A 22,171-nucleotide genomic window follows, 5' to 3' on the forward strand; every position below is an offset into this window, starting at 1 on the left:
TGCTAACTCCTGATGCTTCCAGCACTCCTGAATTTGCAGCAGCTTTGCTAGTCGGCTTCTCTTGCCAAAGTTACCTTCAAAATTCCTCAGAGAAACTCTGTTGTGGCTTGGTTTCAGAGTAGATTCTGTTGTCCTTGTTGCAGAGAAGCTGTTTCAATTGGTATGCAGCACAGAAGAGGAGTGATGTGCATTAACTGGAAGAACTGAGCAATTAAATGAACTTTGGTTACAGAACTCAACAGATTTCTGCCAGGGTACAGGAGTGAGGGTTTAGGGTATTCCATTTGCATCTAAACAGATCCAATTCCTATTTTGCTTTTAAAATGGTGTGGGCTTAGTGAATCCAAGTCTCCTTTTATTTTGTTTGTTTTCTGAATTTCATCATTGATATTGAATGTTGATGGCATGTAAACCATTCCTAGGCCAGAGAGACCCTGACAAACCAGAGAGATGGGCAATCACCAGCTGTATGATTTTTAACAAGGGCACGTGCCAGATTCTGCACTTGGGATGGAGTTGTGTGTATAGATTGAGGAATGAAAATTTGGGGAGCAGCACTGTGGAAAGGGACCTGGGGGTCCTGACTGATGGCAAGTTGAACATGAGTGAGCAGTGCCCTGGCAGTCAGGAGGCCAAGTGTGTCCTGGGGGGCATCAGGGACAGCATGGCCAGCCAGGCAAGGGAGGGATTGTCCTGCTCTGCTCTGCCTTGGGCAGCCTCACCTCCGGTGCTGGGGCAATTTGGGTGACACAATATAGAAAAGATATTAAACTGTTAGAGAACATCTGAATGAGGCCACAAGGATGGGGAGGATCTGGAGGGGAAACTGTGTGAGAATGGCTGAGGTCACCTGGACTGTTCAGCCTGGAGAAGAGGAGACTGGGAGATCTCACTGCAGTTACAATTTCTTTGTGAGGGGAAGAGCAGGGGCAGACACTGATCTCTTCTTTCTCATGAGCAGTGATGGGCCTCAAGGAAACGGCATGAAGCTGAGCTAGGGAATGTTTAGAAAAAGGTTCTTCACCCAGAGGATGGTTGGGCACTGGAACAGGCTTCCCAGGGAAGTGGTCACAGCACCAAGCCTGGATGGATACACTGATGGTCATCCTCAACAATGAGGTGTTTCTAACTTACAAGACTCTGAGGGCTCTGGTGGTGTTTCTGGTGGGTTTTGCTGTTGGTAGACCCCATGGTTGATCCTGATGTGGGGAGGTGTGAAGGGAGAATGAATTTCCAAAAGGCTACTTTGTACTGGTCTGGTGTTGGAACATGCTCTCCCCTCTACTTCTGCAGCTCCCACCCAGCCCTCATGGGTAGGTGGGTATCTCATGTGGATAGGTGTAGGGAGATAGAATATAAGTAAATAAAGGGAGTATAGAAAGTAATCTTACCCCCTAACGAGTTGCAGCTGGGTTAATTAGTAAAGATTGGGAGCAGGCCTGACTTTAACAGGCCACAGCTGTAGCCAATAAGAAGAGTGTTATAAAAGAGTGGATTGGGTGGTTGAGGGGAGCTGGAGTCAGTTGGCTACTGAGAGAAGAAGGAAGAGCCAGTGCTTGGAGGAGCTGCCTTTGAGAGACATTAAGGAGGTGTGAAACTCTTGCACTAAGGAGACAGCAATATGAAACTTTTCCACTATAATGACAACAGGTAGGTGTCAGAGGAATGGGATCCATAACCCTGGGAGATCTCATCCTTTCCATAGCTAACTTGAAGCTTTGTGTAATATGAGGCAAATGCTCATGTTCACAAGGCACCAACAGGCCCCATGTCCCCAGCCCTGGTGGGGTGCACAAGGGCTGCATGGAGCAAGGGATGAGCTCTGTCCTCCTTCCCCAGATGTGCTGCCTGTCCCTGCAGCTCCAGCAGCAGCAGAGCTGCGATGGGGATGCTGGTGCCCAGGGCTGTGTGCTCTGCTCCTGCACAGGAACAGATGCCTGCAGCTTCCAGAGCTGTCAGTCATGCACCCTTCCCGAGCACTAAAATTCAAATCAGCTGATATCAAGGGGAATTACATGCCAGCGTCGCTTGTCTGATCAAGAGCTTCACCTTGGGCTCTTGAGGGATGTGTCTTGTAATTTACTTCAGGCTGAGGGATAACTGATTTTTTTCTTTCCTATCTTCTTTAGTGCAATCTGGCAGCCAGCTCCAGAGCCCTCTGTCCCCCACTGCCTCTCCCCTGCCTGTTCCCTGCACTGGCAGCCTGCAGATTTCTGCTGGGCTTTGATCAAGTTTGGCAGCTGGGACCCTCCTTTCTTCACTTTCTTTTATTCCATGTGCTGCCAGTTCTGGTTTGCTCAGCACCATCCTGTGTCCCTGAGCTGCACCCACTTTGCCCCTGGCTGCCTCTGGTTCTTGAGCTGATGCATCCAAACAGCCCCAGGTCTGCCTGGGGAAAGAGTGATGGAATTCACTGTGTACCCCAGGACCGGCCTCTGCCTTTATCCAGGCATCTGTCCTGCCTGGGTTGGAGATGGATTTTAGGGAAGAAGCAAAGCAGGATGCAGTGACCATCTTTGGTGCTCTGTGAGCACCATGGGCAAGACAGGTCAGTCACTGAGATTTATTTTCTTCCAGAGTTGAGGTAACTTGAGATTTTTGTGTCATATATTTAGCTAAAATTCACCTGATTACAGTGCAAAGGAGCATTGGGGTTGGTGATACAATCCTGCCTCCTGATACCAGATAAATCAACTTTCTCCTGTCACCTCTACCCCCAGCCTGGTGCATGCATGGACAAATTCCCCCAGGTGAACTGGGCAGGGTTGTTGGGTCACTTTGCAGAGTGCCCCTCTCCTGCCCTCTTCCCCAGCTCAGCAGGACAGGCCAGCTTTGCTGAGAAGCCAGGGGCATTTACTTAAGCCTAGCATGAAGTGGAGTGTGGGGAAAGTCTCACTAGGGCTGGGATAGTGCAGGGCAGCCTTGGAAACCACCTTTGGCAGATGCCTGATGGGACAGTCAGCAATCCTGGGGGAAAAAATCAACGCTTTGGTGGTTTTTATTTGAGTCTAGGAAAAACAGTAAGGCTGGGATTGCTGCACAATGCTTCCATGAGGAAATGCCTACATTTCAAGCACAGCCCATACAGTGATGTGCTGCAGGCAGAGCGTTGCTCAGGGAACAGACAAGCTTTGGGAGCAGGGATCTTCAGGGTGGATGAGAGGCTCATGTGTTGTCTCCAGTTTGACAGTGTGGTACCTTCATCCCTCTTCTCTCTCAGGACCTGCAAGGAAGAGAGGCAACAAAGCTTTCCCACCATGGCTCACATCTTCCTTGTTCTTGTGTTGGACTCAAGCTGAGGGAGAAGGGAATTTGGAATAAAGGTGTTGTGTTAATTGCCTGCTGGGACAAAGGCTCTTACCTAGCACCAGACATGGTGAGGTCTATAACAGTATTTCACCTTTCTCTGCACAGTCCAGATGGAGACTACAAGGAGAGCAGCCAGCATCAAAACAACCCTGCTCAGACACTGCACCACATCTGGGACAGACAGCTGGAAGTACAAGGTATTTCTTCCCTAAGGCAGAGCCCCTCAAAGAAGTTTCAGGTGTGCAGGATCCAAACATCATCCCAGTTATCTCCCAGCTTTTGGCCCAGCAGTGATGAGGAGAGGCCCCCACAGACAGGGCAGTGGAGGGGAGCTGGGAGGTGCTTTGCAGGCAGAACCTGAGCCAGGTCCACTGTACCAAGCATCCTGGCTGTGGGCAATTTTTCTCTTTGATATGTCAAGAAAAGAACCCAGTTTCAATGCCAAGCCTTGGGCAATCCCTTGGTCGTTCAGAATATTACAAGCATAGCTGCAAATTTACCGAGAAGTTTTTCAAGTCCCTGCTTTCCCTCTGGAATCAGCCCAGCAAAAGCCATGTCTAGGTGAGATGCTTCATCCCTTTCTTGAATTTTTTTCATCTAATACCCTTGTCAAATACTTGCAGGCAGCTGCAGCTCAAATCATCCTGTGCTTTTCTTGAGATTGCTTTGCCTGATATCATGGTGAGCATTCATATCAAGTGAGTGCATGATAGATGGTTAGATTTATGCTTTATGTTGTGATCTAGGGGTATAAATGTATTTAAGTGACTTATTCAGCTTAAAACCCAGCACAGTTTGCTGCTCTCTCATCAGCATTACAGGCAGAGAGAGATAAAATAGCAGTGGTAATTGTGGCAATGGAATGTCACTGACAAACAATATGAGCACAAACCCCACTTTAGAGACAGATGGAGTACAACTCCTCTGTAATTTCTCTAGAATTATTTTTAGAGTGGGAGAGACTGAAAGCCCCTTGGGGAGAAGGGCATCATGGAAGGTGAGAAGGGCTGAGGCCATAAGAAAACATCAGGATTTTGATAAGTTTATTGCTTATTTAAAGAAAAAAAGAGTGAGAGAGAGAAGAAACCAAAAAGTAAAAGACCTGTCCATCCTAGAAACATGAGCCATTTCCCAGGGAAACTGCTCCCAGAACTAGAGCAGGGTTTAGTGGGTGCAGTGGTGATTAATGGAGCTGTCTGCATCACGGGATTGTAACCACAGCTCAGGGCTGTGCATCAATCACTGTGGGGCATTTATGGCCCTTTAATGCCACCCCCCTCCTTTAACCCTAATTTACTGTGCAGATCAGTTGCCAAAGCCCTTTTGGTCCCACCTTGCCAGGCTTTCCTGCTTTGCTTGCAGAGCTCAGGGGTGGCAGAAGCTGCCTCTGCTCTGCAAGGACTCCAGGCTGGGGTGGCTGCCACAGGGGTCTGGGCTGTCTCAGGGCTGCCTTCAGCAGCTCTGCTGCTCCTTCCTCATGGCTGATGCTTCCTCCAGGGCTGAGTGAGCTCTGCTGCCTGAGAATTCTGGGGAAGGGTGTCCTTGCTGCAATGGGTGTGAGCTGCCCTGCTCCCCTGTGATGGAAATCTCTGGGCTGGGTGAGTGCACATTGGTCATGTCTTGCTCCACAGAAGCACTAAAAACACAACCCATGTGTTTGTGCTGACCCAGGGCCAGAGCTCTGTACTGAAGTGTTTGAATTATTCCTTGGTGAGTTTGGGATGTTGTTCTCCAAGCCAAGCCTGTTTCCTTGGATGGTGAGCACCATGTGGGAGGAGTTTCTAGGTTTTGGTGGGGAGTTTTCTGAAGGCCCAATTTGTTTCCAGGAGGGAATGCATGGAGCCAGGCTGTGCAGAAGCAACAATGCCCCCTCCAAGTGGTGTCAGGGAAATTAAAATAAGGAATGAGAAGGAAAGGTGCAGTGAGTCTTTCTGGCACAGGGACTGAGCATGAGGGAGCAAACGTTTTTGCAGTGTATATGTGCTAGCTTTTGACAACTGGATGACATTTTGGCTTGCTTGGTGGGCAGGGGATAGAGAGAGACTAATGAAGAACTGGAATAATTTGGGATGCAAAGCTGGAGACTCCTGGGAGACACAAGGGGAACATTATGCATAAGCTTAACATCTTTCTTTGTCCCAGATCCCCAAGTCTCCTTTCTGGGAGCTTCACAAACTCTTCCTCTCAATGCTGCTGTAACACCCTCCTCTCCCTCCCCTTCCCTCTTTGTGCTTCCCTGGTGCAGCAGCTTTGGGTTTTTTAAGGGGCTCTGCTCCTCTGCTTCCTTGCTGCTTGTCCAGGTCTGCTGGAGAGGAGGCAGGGCTGTGCCTGTGACACAGCCTGGTGCTGTTTTTACCCAGTGTGTGTGTGTGAGCTGTGTGGAGCCAGGGTCAGCTCTGCCTTGGTCTGTGGGGTCTGCTGGGGCTCTTGGCTGCTCCTGCTCCTTTCTGGAGCCCCTCGTGGTGGTACTGGAAGGGTTCTGCTTGTGAGGGATGCCCTGGTCACCATTCCACCAGGTCCTGAGCAGCCCAGCTGGAGCCATGAGGGCTGGCTTTGGCTGCTGGGGGCTATTGTCATCGCTGGGTGGGCACCTGGTGCTGTGTGATTGCTCCTGATTTACCCCTGAGCTTATGTAAGGCTGTGCTTGGGAAAGCTAGCCTTAGGCAGGGAGGGCTCTGTGCCTGTACCTGTGCAAGGGCTGGATGTGGTGGCAGTGCTGGCAGCAGCATGTTCTGGGGACAGGTGGTGGCAGGGGGAGCCCTGGGATGCTCACATGTCTTGGGCCGGAGCCTGCAGCCCTGCTCAGGCACTGCCAGAGTCTGCCCATCTCTGCTTAGCCCAGTTTGGTTTCCAGTACAAAACTGTGTTCCTTATTTATGGTGCAACGTGAGAGTGTAATTATTGCATTCCACATGGGAAAATTAAGCAGGGGTCTTTGTTGGGGGAGAAGGAGAAGGGCTAATGAGGTGCACAGGAGGTTTAGTGCAGGGTGGAGCATTGGAGCATCTTTTTTTGTGATGGGGCTCCAAAACACTTGTCCATGTGTGAGATGCTGGACAAGTGTTCAGCTAAGGGCAGCCTGGCCTGCAAGGACCTCATAGTCTGAGATTTAAAATGATGCTCAGGAGAGCATGCACTAGGGAGAGTGAGCAAAGGATCATGGGCAGTGACTGAGCCACCAGGACAGACTTTCCCTGGGCTCAAGCAAGTCTGAAGTGCCCAGATGGGCTCTAAAGACTCTGCTTTTAGAGTTGGGTGAGATGACGATCATTGCCCTTCCCTGAGAGAGCACCAGGGGCAGGTGAGGGCTCTGGCTTACAGGATTTCTGTGGAGAGCAGCTCCATCACATGGCCTCTGTGCCAGGAGGCTCCTCTGTCCTGTAAAGGAGCTGTGTGGGTGATGGGACTTTGGATACTGGAGCCTCCTCCTGGATCTGCTCTGTCATCCTGGGGCAGATTCACTGCAGGTAGGATTGAGTTTGCTTTTTTGCACCACTTGTCTTTATTACTGTTACACCAATGCTGTGATCCTCTCCTAGAGTGTCCTCTCCCCATCCTTCATTCCAAGTGGCACTACATGTGCCAGATATTATGGTATGGGGAAATAGCAGAGGTGATGATTCTTGAAGTGAGCAGCATCACATTTTTATCATCAGGGAAAGGACATCAGTGAGTCCTAAATTCTCTCACATGAGAGCTGCCAGGCCAGGCTCTTCCCTGGTTCTGGAGTGCCTCTTTCCCTGATTCTTGCCCGGGCACCAGTGGTGACAACAGGAGATTTCAAGGCACCCAGGGCCACATTACCCTTGGGTGAGAAATGACTGCACCATGTTGCTGCTGACAGGATTTCTCCTCCCTGACTGCTCAGGCAGGGGCACAACACACTTTTTTTGGAATGTCACTTTTCTTAATTTAACCAAAAGTGTGTTAAGAATGCAAGGATAACACAGCTATGCCAACATGCTGCTCCTCAGCACTGCTGTGTTCAGGATGGGAAAGCTCTGATCTACAGAGCTGAAGATGTATTTTCCCATCCTCTGCCTAATTTTTATTTTATGTTGTTGCATTTTTGAAATTATCCCCTCTGGGGATATTATTTTTCTTTAATATCTAAATCATTTTTAAAGACAAAGTCATCACTGTTTTGGAACAATGAGTAGTTTTTATTTTTACTATTTTATTTAATACAGCAGTCATAAGCAATTTTAAAGCACTGCTTTTCTGTACAAAATGATCTTCCCTTATGGTTTGATGTTGATGCTGTGGTCTGATTTATTGAGGAGGGCTGTAGCAAATGACATAAACACTTAGAAGATGATTGTCTTGGTGATGAACCCATGCACAGCACATATTTAAAAGACAGGATGCCTCACGTTGTGTGCTGCCAAGATTCCCTGGAGTATCCAGCACACAGGGGTAACTGCATCAGCCTTGGGCTTGTGACCTTCCAGCCTGGATCTGGGTGCTTGACACAAGCTCAGCCTGGCACCAGTTGTAAAGCAGATGGCAAAAGTGTTTGGATCCTGTCTACTGAGACAGATCCCAGTGGGCTGTGTGGGTTCTGTGAGGGTGGCTCAGGCCCAGATGTGGAGGGTTTAGTGAAAGAGAGGGGAAGGGCAGAGCTGTGGGAGCCTGGAGGAGCAGCAATGGAGCGCCAGGGCCTGCAGCAGGAGCAGCTCTGCATGCACAGAGGGGTCCTGGCCTTGGGCCCCCACCTCCTCCTCTATTGCCTCCCATGCAGACACCACCCAACAAATGCTTTGGTGGGCTGAGCTGCTGCATTGCCATTAACATCTGATTTGTGGGGGGATAAATGGGGCTGGCAGCAGCGATCATCTGTTCTGAAAGTGAACAGAGATTTTTAGCCAATAATGGGGTTGCTGCACTTCCATGCAGTGTAAGTTGGTGTGGAAGCCCTGCTGCCAGTGGCTGCATGCACCCCTCTGCTCTCCCTGTAAGGGTAGGGAGGCTGGTTTTGTTTCTGCCTTTTGGAGCAGGACTCACACTCTTGTTTTCTGGTTCTTTTATCCTTAATATCCACCAAAATGTATTGTGTGGAAGCTGCAGGTTTGAGGAGAAGAGAGAAAACAAGATGTGTGAGGTGGGGGAGGAGAGGGCAGAGGGTGTAAGAGCAGCAGGGAAAGAGATGAGATGAAGAGATGTTTAAGCAGTAGGAAGGTGGCTTTGTGCCTTTGTGGTGTGGCTGCAGAGTGCTGCTTTAAGGGGCTGAATTTCACTGGCCCCTGCAAGGTAGGGCTGGCTCAGCCCTGTGGCTGGGGGCTGCCTGTGCACCAGCTCTTCAGGATTTCCTTGTGTCAGGTGCCCCTGGCCAGGGGTGGGCTTGGAGGTCCATCCCTACTGGAGTTGTTTCTTGGGGGGTTTCTGGAAGCCTCTCTCAAGCTGAAAGTTATTTTATTACTTTCTTTTTTTTCCTACTGGTGGAAGAAATGCAGACTGGTGGTGGATGTGAAAGTGATGGGTTTGTTTGAGGTTTGCATTAAACTCTTTGGTCTGGAATTCAAACCTGCAGCCTCCTCTCTGGCCTCTCTCCTCCCAAGCTCAACAGCTCAGAGCAGGGCAAACTGCACTGAGGGAGATTAGAAAAGTTTGAGTGGTTGCACTCAGTTTAGTGTCTCCAGTCCCAGATTCCTGCTGCTCCAGCATCCCCAGAGAGCCCCAGGGCAGGGAAGGAGTGACCTCTTCCAAGAACTGCAATCCTGCAGCTTTGCTGGCTCTCCCCTCTCATAAGCAAGATGAACACCCAGGCACTGCACTGAATATCCTTGGAGCTTTGTCTGTCTCAGCCCTGTCTCCTTCAGCTTCTCTGTGTGATGAATTTAGCAGAGTTAACCTCCCCTGCCTCTGCCCCAACCTTGTGCATCCCTTGAATGGAATATCTGTGCAAGGAATTGGACATGATGCTGACATAACCCTGGGAAAAATGTTTTATAGCTAAAGGTCACATAAAAAAAATTATGAATGTATTGAGGACTTCTCCACTGGAAAATGAATTTGCATAGGGCAGTAATGGACACTTTTACTGTCTTTGTAGAGGGTTTTTGTTGTAATTTTTCAGACTCCTACTCTGTGACGAGGGGCAGCACTGTTAAAACAGGAGGATGAATCCTTAGCTGTCTCCCTGTGAGGTACTTGAGGTTCAGTACAAACTGTCTAAGTAATGGGATACCTCACACTGCTGCTTCATTTTCCTGACTCCCAATGAGTTGAGACAGCAAATACCTCACCAGCCGTGGAGGCTGTGGCAGACTCATGCAACACATCTAAGGGTGATGAATCCTGAGAACAAGCTTGGCCATTTATCTAGCTCAGCTTCCATTGTGGTACTGGGTTGTCTGGACTGTGCAAGGTGTAGAGCAAAGGAGCTGCAGGCAGGGCAGGATGCTGGTGTCAGCTCCTCTCTGCAGCCTGGCACTGGTGTCACCTGTGTCACCTCCTGAGCAGAAGGTGCTGGCCAAGGAGCAGGGAATGAGGGTGCTGCAGTGTAAGGGGTGGGCAACCTGCCCAGTGTGCTGCCTGAGACAGAAAATGTCCAGGAGCTGGGGTGAATGGTGGGGAGCAGCCTTGTACCACCCATGGGGGAGCTCTTCTCCATCCATCCTCTCGCACAGTGCCAAGGTGTGCCAGCACATCACTGCCCAGCTCCTCCAAATGTCTGATCCAGCTCAAGGGGAATATTTAGCCCTATCAGACTGAAGTAAAACCTGTAGTGCTCTGTTCTGTTTTCTTCTTCTCCTTCTCCTGGTTTGGTGCAGCTGGGTTGTCCTTTCTCATGTCCTGCCCTGCATGCCCACTTGGAAGCATGATTTGGATAAAGGTGGTGGACAGTGCTTTGTAAACAAAGCCCCCTGAGCCCAGGAAAATCATGAGCTTTATCCTGAGGCTGCTGTGCACAGGTTGGGTGCATTGGTCACTGCAGCCATGGCAGGATCCTTCTTTGCCCAGTGTGGCAAAATGTTGCAACACAGGAGATGCTCAGTCCCTTGCTGAGGCTGCTGTGGAGAGGGCACATCCTGGAGAATGGCTCGTGGAAGGTTGCAGGAGCACCCTGAAACCAGGGCTGCAGCAGGACTGAGAGACACTCAGGCATGACCTGTGCTGTCCCCAGGTGCTCCAGGCTTTTCTCCCCACTGGTTACACCGTGCACAAACAGGGGGGACTGATGCAGATCTGCCTTTCCCCAGGCTCAGGGCAGGTGCTGAGCCCTCTGCTCCAGCAGGGTCAGTGCCTGAGCTGCTCCTTTTGGTGTTCAAGGGGTTCATCCTGGGCATGAGCTGTGGTTGTGGCAGGCTGAGGCAGGGCTGTGTGCTGGGAGGGAAAATTGCTGCTTCCTGGGCAGCTGCTGCTCTTCCCTCAATGTCTGGGTCAGAGGCTGCTCCCTGTGTGGTGCCAGGGATGTGCCCTCAGTCCTGCCCCGTGCCCAGCCCCAAGCGCACAGAGGATGTGACTCTGCCCTGCTGGGAGGAGAGCTCCAAGAGGGACCCAGCTCTCCTGGCTTTATTCTCCAACGTGCCTTGGAGAGAGCTGCTGATGGATTAAGACTGAGCTGCTAAAGCAAATACTTCTCCAGGACCTTGCCCTTTACTTTGACTTGCTCTGTCTGGGTAGAGGCTACTCAGGCTCCTGTTTTGATCTATTGTGCCAATTCCTCTGCTGATAGTTGTTGTTTCTGTGATTTGAGTACACAGAGAAAGCAGAACCACTCCTCTGCTTCCTTCTGCAACCAAGTGAGAGCAGCAAAATGCCTCCATTTAATTGCTAGAGATTAGTTTATTCTGGGTGCTTGTGGGAGACTTCTGAAGAGCCCCATATATGTTTGTGTGCTCTTAGAGACCAGGAAAGCTTAAATGGGAATAAGAGCCAGGGAAAAGAAGGCGTGAAACAGAGGGTGGAAAATTCTGGAGACAAGGCTATGCCATGGGCTATGTGCTGGACTATGAAGAAGGACAAAGCCACGTTCTCCACAGACTGACACTGCTACTCCATCACTGCTTTAGCTTGAAGATCCCACAGAAATAATTTGGGTGTTGACAGGAACTAATTGTGCTCTTTTTCCCAGCAGTCCACCTAATCTTTTCCATTGATGTTTCTTCAGCCTTTCCCCTTCCCTTTTAAAATTAAGGCTATTGTTTTTCCTGCTGGGGAGCTGCCACTAAAGGAAGCAATGTTGGAGGCATATAAACTTTTCTCAGTCACTTTCTAACTTAAAAATACTGACAGTCTTTATGAATGAAAAAGAAAATTCAAAGAAATTTTGAATGCTATCACAGCTGGTTGGGAGTTTTCTAACTAAATGCATTTTGGCAGAATGTGTCAGCTTCTTGAAACTGAAACTCCTCAAGTGCTTATTTTAACAAAACTTGAAACAGTGAGGTGCTCCCAGCTCCATGACAGAATTTCTGGCTAGAAGTGGGGGGGAAGGAGTAGGAGCAGCCAATGCCTTGGTGCTGGAGTGTTTGCTGCTGTTGGGGGAGGTCCTGGCCAGACCAAGGGACACTGGGTGCCCTGAGGAGCTGGCTTGGGGGTGGGAAGGGAATGTCCCCTTCAGCTGAGCCGCAGTGCTGTCTCATGCCTTGTCCTTCCCCACAGTGTCTGTGTGATGGTGCTCGCAGGGGTTCCTGGATGAGGGAAGAGATGAGGATCTAACTCCATGTTTCAGAAGGCTTGATTTATTATTTTGTGATATATATTACATTACAACTATACTAAAAGAATAGAAGAAAGGATTTCATCAGAAGGCTGGCTAAGAATAGAATAGGAAGGAATGATAACCTGAGCCTGAGCCAGCTGGGCTGTGATTAGCCATTAATTACAAACATCAAACATGGGCTAATCACAGATCCACCTGTTGCATTCCACAGCAGCAGATAACCATTGTTTACATTTTGTTCCTGAGGCCTCTCAGCTTCAGGAACAAAAATCCTAAAGAAAGACAACTTTTATGAAAAATCCTGTGACACATCTGCAGCTTTTTACTGTGCTATAATGCTGCAGTGGGATGCACAAGCATGGAGGCCCCATGGATCTCGTGGGGCAGCAATCTTGTGGGGGTCACATGAAGCTGTTTCACAACATGCCAAATCTGTGAAAGAAGGATTTTTTAAAATTTTATATATATTTTTAAGGCCAAACTACTTTGCCTCATGAAAGAGAAATGAAAAGGAGGCAGGGGGCAGCTACAGAGAGGATGCACTAGAAAGGCTGTTCTTTCATTTGGGGTTAAAAGCAGATTTCTGTGCATTTCAGGCTATAAGCCCTGTTAAGTGCAGCTCTAGGCAGTCTGGAGCTCTGTGACAAGCACTAATTTTGAGAGATTGTTCCTTGCTGATGGACAATTACACACCAATCACAGCAGGAATCTGAGCATGGCTAATGTAAATGGCCTGGCATTTTGCTATTTGGGAAGTAATGCTTTTTGATTTGTTAATGTTATATAGCTTTTACCCGGTACAATGAAAGTTCAAATGTTCTCCACATGTTTCATTATTTCTCAGATTTACTCAGTAAAGGCAGGAATGAAATACATAGGCACTGACATTGTTTACAGTTACGGAAAATTGCCATTTTACTGCAGGTAGCCACTCCTGTGCATGCCACCTGTAGGACTTGGAAGAAGGTAAGCTCTTGTTTGGAGATTATTCCTGATGGGTCTTTAATTGTTAAATCATTGTGCTACTGAGTCCCACAAACCAACAGGACCTGCTGGTGGCCCAAGGGACCTGCACCTCAAACAGGAAGCTCTTAGTGAACATGGTGTCCTTGGGCCTGTGAATGTGTGATCATCTTGTGGAAGCTGTAGGGCAGGTGGTAGAAAGACAAAATAATATGTCTGAGACACGTATTTTTCCCTTGCTAATGTACTGTAGCAATGAGAGGTCCTGGACAGAGGTCAAACCGAGCCATTTGGTGTCTGTCTGTCAGAGCTGAGAACACTTTTGACACTCAGATGTTGCTCTGAGTGTGCATAGTACCACTTCTCTCTCAGCAGCACTGCCCAAAGGTCAGTGCCATCTGCCACAAGTGCAAATCCTCACACAGCTGATGATGCCATGGCTCGGTGCTGTGAGTTCCACTAAAAAGATCTCATTGATACTTGGGAGGTATTGAAGTTGGAAATCTGCCTGGAAATTGACCCCCCTTCTCTCTCTTTCTCAGGGATTTTGTGTTTGGATCAAATATCTGAAAGTTTAGTGTGAGTGCTTCAGGGTCTGCTCAAGGAAATGATGATACCCAGAGGTGTCTCACTGCAGGATTGTCTCAGACACCCCTGGCGACAAGTGCAGCAGAAATGCTGAGGGTCCCTGGGGTGGCTGCTGTTGCACTGTGCAATGAACTGGATTCAGCATCACCATCCATGATTAACTGGGCTGGCCAATAAATCCTTGGCTAGTATGAAGCATTGAACTTCATGGGAATTTCACTTCTTGTGCCAAAGAATCCACTCATGAGCATCCAAATTCATCTGAGAGCAGCTTGTTAGTAGCACCTAGATACTACAGTAATTGGTGAGCTATAAATAACAAAGGCAGACATAATATTAAACAGGCTGTGTCATCAATTAGCTAATGACAGAAGCATAGAAACATTGGATAAAAATAACCTGTAACAGCACAATACTTTCTTCTTACCCCCCTCCTACTCTTCCTCCTCCAGGAATGAGCAGCTCTGGGACACCTCATTTTTTAATATTAATAATTTAGGAGCTGTAACGTTCTGCAACGAGCAGTGTCTGATCTGCAAAACATTCACTGTTTCAGATTGATTTATACCTCCAATCACTTGCAAGAAGTAAAGATGGTAAAAGCAGTGGGATTTGATGCATGGGATTGTTTCAGGTCATGTAGTGGAGCCTGTGGCACAGCTTCTGAATGGAATTTGCTTAGTTCAGTGGCACTTATGTGATAGCAATAGCTGCCCATTGTTTCTCAGTGTGACAAACAAAGAGCACACACAGACACATGGCATGGAGAGGGACCCCAAAAACTTCATGTCTGGGCTTGGATTTGCAGCTGTCAATCAGCTGTCAACCAATGCATCTCAGATCAATAAAACCTGCCCTTACCCTGATGGAGACAGTGTGGTGTCAGAGTCTGTGTCGTGCTTTCATTGCACAGCAGAGCCCTGATCCTGCCTGGTGCTACAAGTGGGTAAATGCTGTCATGGATGGGGAATTCTGGCTCCCTGTGGAGCACTGTGTAGCTCCTGTGTTTCTCCTTGTTCTGCTCTGGGCAGAGGACAGGGCTGTGTTCCCACATCAGCCTTGAGCAGCCTCGTGGCATTTTCCTGGCCCATAGGAATGCAGAGGGATTGAGAGGACTGAGCTGCCCATCCCTAAGGAGCAGAGCCCCTTTCCCTCTGGATGTGTCTGCTGTGGACGAGCAGAAGCTTTGTCAGGTAGGGCTCTCTGCAGCTGAATGGCTCTGGTGAGGGCAGAGAGCAGATTTCCTCCAGCACTTCTTTCAGAAGTGCCAAGCTTAAATGGTTGTGGAGGAGGATGCAAACAAAGTGGGTGCAGACAAACTGGCCCACAGTGTGAGCCTGTAGACCCTGTCCTTGAAGTTTATCAGCCCAAGAGAACCTCCTTAGCAAATTGTCAGGAAATAAAACAGAAGCACAGAAAGCTCTCCTGGGCCCCTGTCCCAGCTATTTACACCCTTATCAAGCTTTTTCCTTTTGGCAAGGAGATGTTCTGTTTTTGTGAGGCTGTTCTGAGAGCTGGAGTCTGGGAGCCTTTTTCTCCCTTCTAAGTTTGTCTCCATGATTTAATAATTGCTCAAGATCATTTTTAAAAAGCAGCAAGACAAGTCATCCATGACTTCGTGTGGGTTGTTAGGTGGGTGTGGAGCTGACTGAAGGCTGTGGGATCACTCCCTGCCTCTGGAAGCTGCTGCATGTCTGGGTCATGAGCTTGTCCTTGAGCTTCAAATGGAGCCCTGGGCTCAGCCTGGTCCCCAGGCAGGGACCACAGGTGGCTTTTGGGGCTGAATTTTGATGGTGTTTTATGTGGGATGGTGTGTAGCACAAGCAAAAGTGGTTCCTGCTACTCTGCTCTGTCCCAGCTATTTTTGTTCTCTTTGCTTGGTAGGGCTTGCAGTGACAGTGTTGATTTGGGCTGTGTGGGTTAAGCCCTGAAGCAAACTTCATGAGATGCTGGGGATGAGGACTCACAGAGGAAAACTTGCTGCTTATCTTTCCAGTTCCTTTTGTAGTCAGAGAGCAGCCATCTCCTCTGCAGGGTGATTCAGAGAGGGTAAATCCAGCTCTGCCTGTGAATCAGCCTCTGGGGCAGCTCACCCTGCAGCTGCCATCCCCACACAGCCCCAGGCAGTGCAGCAGGGCCAGGGCCGGGATCTGCAGCACCCCTGGGAGCAGCAGGTGTTTCTGGAGCTCCAGCCCCACGGAGCTGGGCCAGGGCCACTGCTGGTGCTGAAATAAACACGGGCAGGAGACCTTTCTCCTTTTTAATGCCTTTATTAAAAGTGATCAGCTTGGGTGGGGGGAACCAATGGGTGGGTCCATGCTCACACTACCACTGCTCCCAGAATGCGGTTTTGTACACTGGTCTCTGGGCAGGGCTGGGGGTTCTGTCTTCATAAGAGCATTGGGATGTCACTTGGTTTTCCCCTCAACATTTGAGCTCCTCTGTCTAGCTGACACCTTAGGTTAGGGTGAGGGGTAAAAAGGGTCGTGGTAGCTACTAGAATCTGTTCCTCACATCTAGCCATTGCTTTGATTCATCAATTTTGTGTTAGCTCATTGTTTTAGGGGTTTTTATCTAGGTTTGGTGAGGGGTCTCTCCCGTTGCATGCTGGTTCCAATGTCATTTGCATGTTGACTCGATGTCCCTTCCCCTTCACCGTCTGGGTGCCATCCTCCAGGAAGCAGCAGGGTGTCACTCGACAAAAGAGGCAATTCTTAACCATCAGCAACAGGTAGTTAATGAAAATGACAGGTGATTACAATAACAAACAGTTAGAACTCCACCCTGGCAGCAACTGGTCCAATCTGTTAACTCTGCAACCTTTAAAAAAAAAATGGGCAGCTTGTTCCACTCATAACAGCTGGTATTGTGACAGTGAACCCCCTGAGTGGGGAATGGTGTGCACTGACTCCATGACTGCAGAAGGCTGAACAATGCTTCATTAAGCTGTAATGTAGTACACTATGCTACTCTGCCCTACTACTACACTAAATTACTAAGGAAAAACCTATCAGGCAGTCCAACACACACACACACACACACACACACACACACGTGGATCCAATTGGTCAATGAATCCAAACACCATCACCAAATTCCAATTAAGAAATCCCCTTTGGAAAACAATCTCCATAACACATTCCACATGCGCACAACAACTGGAGCAGCAAATACAGATAAGAATTGTTTATCATTCCTTTCTCTGAGCTTTCTCACAGCCTTCCCCAGGAAAATGCCTGGGAAAGTTGTGCCTGCTGCTCTCTGTGAAGAGAGATGTGGCCTTGTGCTGGAGAGTCTGGGATTCCCCAGGAGAACTGTGATTTGGGGAACCTCCTGACAATGCTGCTTCATATCAGAGAGTCAGGTCAGGAGAGCCCTGCCCAGCCCTGAGCTGGGAGACTCAAGAGCCAAAGTTGGTGAGAAGGAGAAATGCTGAACCTGAGCTTAAGAAGAGAAAGAGCCATGATGCAGCTTTTTTCTCCACTGAATGGTTTTTAACATTTCCTGCTGTTTTTTAACAAAGTTAAATCTAGTTTGTTTCTATCTAAAAAAAAAAAAAATGCATTGTAAAAGTTGAAATTCAAACATTTGGACTTTTACAGCTTTTTCAGGTTCATTTCCTGTCTTTTTCATCACCTCATTTTCTCTCTTGTGAGTTGTGGAGATTAGGATAGGGTTTAATGGGGATATCTTGAAATACCTCAGTATTTGAAAATGGAAAGAAAATAATTTTTTTCTTTTTGTTTGCTGGTGTCTTTGGGAACTTCTTTAGGAAAAAAACCAAACAGCCAACTCAAAACAACTTCCAAATATTGCACACCAAATGCTCTGAATGCTCTGTTTCTTCTTTTCCCTTGGCTAAAACACCTACCTGTGTGCAAGAAGCAATGCCCTTGTCTCATTGTGGGCACCTTGAGCCTCATTGATGGGCAGGATGGAAAAGCTTTTAAGGGAAGGCTCTGGCTCCCTTGTGCTGCTGGAATAGCCAGGCTACAGCAAACCAGGGTGCACAGGGGTGAGCACAGAGCAGTGGTGGGCACAGGCAGGGAGGGTGAGGGGATGGAGCAGTGCTGGGAGGAGGGAAGGTGCCAGCTCCTGCCAGGGCTGCTCGGGGCAGTGGGAGCTGCAGCTCCCAGGAGAGCAGGCGGGGACTCCTCTCCCTGCTCCTTCCTCCTTCCCACCTCTGGCTTTTGTGAAGCTGCAGAAATTGCGAGCGGGGGTGATTATTTAGCATGTCACTGCTGAACACGGGAGGCTTTGTGGTAATTAGCTTACTGCTAATTAGGAGTATCTTTGGGTGTTTCTTTGCAGGAAGGCACTGATCCATTTATAACAAGTCATCACTTGTGAAGCAATTATCTGAAATACTTTTCCCCTTTTTATATAAAGAATTATCTTCTTTTTTTTCTTTAATTTTTTTATATCAAAACATGTTGAATATCCCTGTCAAGGATGATAGGTCTTTGTAATTTAAATGTTGCGAGCATATCTTGTGAAATGTCTCCATAAGTAATTTTATTAGTTGAAAAAAAAATACCAACCAAAACCCCAAAGCCAGAAAAAACCCACAACATAAAAGCAAGCATGACTAACTCCTCAGAGCAGAAAAGGCACATTTATTTTTCTAAAACTGTGAGAAACTTTTGAAATTCAAAGACCTCTGTGTGCACACGTTTCCATGTAAAATGCCACAACACCTGTGGTGCTTTGCCTTGTGCTTTCTCACCGTTGAATCCATGGCTGGCTGTGTGTACAGGTGGTGGAGGTGACACTGGTCTCTTCCTTGCTGTGTATGAGGAGCTGCTCTGGAGAGAAACCTGTGACCTTTAGGTGCCCAGCTCGTTTCATGCTATGAATATTGTGCTGTTAAACTGCAGATGTTTTATATTTAGCCAAAATATTGAAATAGAACTGGTATCAAAGCTATTTCACATAGAGGGAGTAAAAATCACTTAAGTGAACTCTTACAGTGGAGTAAAAAGCAATGGTTGTACCAGAACAGATTTTAAGCAACAGATTCATGGTAGTGCAGAAAACTGATCTGTGTGAACAGTGCCTGAGTGTTATTTATTCCCAGGTACTTTAGTTACAGGGCTGATGTCCGGCTCAGAGGTCTCAGTGGTGTGCAGGCACTGCTGCCTCCTTTCCTGCTGTGCTTCTCCAGCCCCACTGCTTCTTCCAGCACTGCAAACTGCTCACCATGAGTGGAGGGGAGGAAGCCAAATGCCATCTTGCTCTCCAAACCTTTATAACAGTGAGGATGGAAAATTGGCTGAATAAATTAAAAGATGTGAGAGCTCAAAGGGGAGGAAATATTGTGTTTATTTTGAAAAATACACACCACTTGTTACAATGTTTTCATGTCTCATTAGGTTATCTTAAGTTTCCTTCCTAGAAACTGTATGATGTGCTACTCACTGCTCAAACTCAAAATGGGATTTTCATCATTGGTGCTATCTGTTTAAAACATGTTTGTCAGTAAATTCCTCCTATTTCTCCTTTTCTACCCACCCCTGGGTTTAAATAGCTCATAAACAACAATGAAATCAACAAAAATTGTTTTGTTATTCAAATGAGAGTTCTTTTTTCCACTGCAAATTCCTTTCTCCCCCAAACTGTGTTTTTTAACAATAACAACTGCCTAAAGCGCTCTGATTTTTCTTCATAGGTAATTGTTCTGGTCAAAAACAAGCAAAATAGGGAGCCTATTAAGCTAGAGCCTCTTTTGCATACACCTGCAATAATTATTTAGTTGTGCATATCAAAATGAATAAGCTGTTGCACAACATAATTGGTTAATTTTAATTAGGCAGGAGCTCATCTTGCTGCTTTGATACAGGAAGCTCTTGCTTGTAGGCTGGGCAGTGATTAGAAATGGACTTCACAAATACAGGACAGGAACCTGTGAGGCTGGGGAGGCTTTGCCATCTGTCCACTGATAACTTTTGGTACTTTCCCACTTGCTAACCATGTGCCTGTTGCTAGAGACCTGAGATGTACTCAGTCAAGGGCTGGCACTCATGCAGTACAGTTTGCCTATGTCTGTGCCTATAACAAATATCTAGAAATCTTCATGTACATTAAAATAATTAACTAAGCCTTACTGTGACTTAGTGAGATGCTATCAGCATAATTTGACAGATCATTGGAAAGTTGAAGTGATTTGACCAACACTGATTTGCTCTTGCACGAGACTTGGTGCAACCAGCTGTGAGAGGGGGATCCCTGCAGGCAGCACTGGGGGAGCAGGCAGAAGGACCAGCTGCTCTGCAATGGTGCTTTGAGGGATGGGACACAGCACAGAGCTGGTGTTCCCAAAGGGAAAGCCCTACTGATGCTCTGTAACCTGCTTGGGCCCATGGTTGTCATCAGAAGCTGGGGTGTGGCACCCGGTGACATGAGAGGGGTCCTCAGGTGGTAATTGCTGGTGGAGGAAGTGGGGAATGCACAACATCCATGGGGAGGCTTTGTGCCACAGCCAGGGGAGACAGAATGGGTTTCAGGGCAGCCAGTAACCCAAGCAGGGCATCAGTCACTATTATCCAAAAGTTCTGAGAATTTAAAGGGCTCTGTGGATGAGGAAATGCTTTCCTTTACCATGTGGCTGGCAGATGCTCCTCATGTGGCTGCCCCAGCCCTCAAGGGAGGGCTCCCCTGAGCTCTCTGACCTGACACATGAAAAATCCCCCAGTCTGAGCAAATGCAGCCACAAAATGAGCTCCAAACTCCTCAGGCTGAATTTCTATGAATTGGACTAAGGAAAACTGTAAGTAATCTTCCTTTAGGACTATGGCATAGGCAGGAGAGCTGGCAGGTGGAAACACAATTGTGGGATGGGAACCTTTTTAATCAGCGTGTCTGCCCGCATCTTTCTCCTCAGTATCTCCTGAAACCACTCTAATTGATTTCTTGGCAGTGGAAATCCTTTTGAACTCAAATTCTTAACAAGCCAAAGAAGAGCGCAGAATCCGTTTAGTGCTCTTAATTAACCAAGCTCTTGTTGGGGTTGCTCTATCCAGCAAAGATTCAGCTCTGGCCATGAAAGCAGCACTATTACCAGGTGTGGGGTGGGGGGAGCCTAACCCCAGACAGAGCTGAGGCAGCTGCTGGAAAGGCAACAATACTAAAACAGACAGTGAAATTGGTGCCTCTAGCTCACTGTGTTTGGCAGTGAAGAGTTTCCCCTCACAGACTTGCTTTCCTGGGACAGAGCTGTATGATGCTGTTAGCTGCTGGCTGGTCCAGGTGTGGTGTGCTGAGGCCAGTCTTGGGGCAAGATTTTGGCTGCTGATGGACAGAGGAACAGGTGACCCCTTTGTACCTGTGTGGGAGGGTTGGAGGATTGGACTGAACAGATGCTGAGCAGGGAGAGATGAGGTAAGTGGTTCACTTTTCCACGCATTTAAACCCTTTTCTCTTCCTTTGCTCTGTTGGGGTTATTTTTGTTGCTCTTTTGTTTGTTTGTTCCAGAAGAAGAGGGCTCTCCTTTGCTCTGTGGATAAATGATTTCAGCTTCAGGACAAATGACACAAACCTCGGGCTTTTAGGTGTCTTTTGCCAAGGCCTTGCAGAACTGTGTGAAGTGGGGACAGGCACGTTCCAACAAAACACTGATTTCACCAGTATAGTGATAACACTTCTGTCATTCTGTCCCCAGCCCCAATGCATGTTGTGAACTGGGACACATGGAAGTCCTTCTCCCTGGACCCAAAGAGCATATTGTAGTTAGAAAGAATGTGATGGCATTGCTGAAAGGATAGAGAAAGGGAAATCTTGCCCTGACTTGCCATATGATTTGTCTCAGCTGTGGGAAACAGGAGCAGCTCTTTCAGTTTGGGTTACTCAGAAACGGGAAAGCCATGCCCTGGCTGGCAGTGGTGTCAAGGAGGGGCCTGGTTAATGAGAGAGGAGGATTTTTGATGACAGCTTAGAAGGCAGTGGCCAAGGTGTGTCATCTTTTGTGTGCTGGATATTAAAGGCACAGGCAGGAGTGGGGCAGGCTGTGAGGAGGGTGAACAAAGTTCCAGCCAGGTGTTGTTGCATCAGCTGCTCTTGGATGTGCACTGCAGAGTTTGGGAAGCAAGAACTGGGAGGGGGAACTGAAATTCCTGGTGTGCATGCTGACCTCAGAGCAGAAGTGTCTGCACACAGTGCTTTGAGATTTCTCCACTGATGTTCAGCACAGGCCTGGGCCTTGTTATCACTCTCTTTGAGCAATTCTATAAAAAGTACCTTGATCTATTTAAGAGATAGGTATTAGCATGATGTAGGTGTTTTTTTATGTCCTCTAATCTTCTAATTCTGAAGTGGAAGAATTGAAATGTAACATGAGAATTGGTGCTGCAGGGATTACTCTCATCCTGTATGAATTTACAGAAGTGAGTGTATCTGGATAGCTGAGCCCTGTGGGTTTCTCCAAGGGGAATTTTTAGGCTACCTGAGGTTTTCCCACTGCTCCTTTGTTGAAACCCCATGTTCACCACATGGATAATGCAGTGAAAGTTAATGAAGTGAAACTTTTCTTGTAATTTTGATTGTTGTGCTTACCTGTAAGGTTTGGCCTTTTTATTGTTGTTTTTTTGTTGGGGCTGGGTGGGGTGTTTAAGACTTCAAAAATCTGTTGTAAAGGAGTGTGACAGGAGA

The sequence above is a fragment of the Melospiza georgiana genome, chromosome 8 (genome assembly GCF_028018845.1).
Source record: "Melospiza georgiana isolate bMelGeo1 chromosome 8, bMelGeo1.pri, whole genome shotgun sequence".
In the NCBI taxonomy this organism is placed as follows: Eukaryota; Metazoa; Chordata; class Aves; order Passeriformes; family Passerellidae; genus Melospiza; species Melospiza georgiana.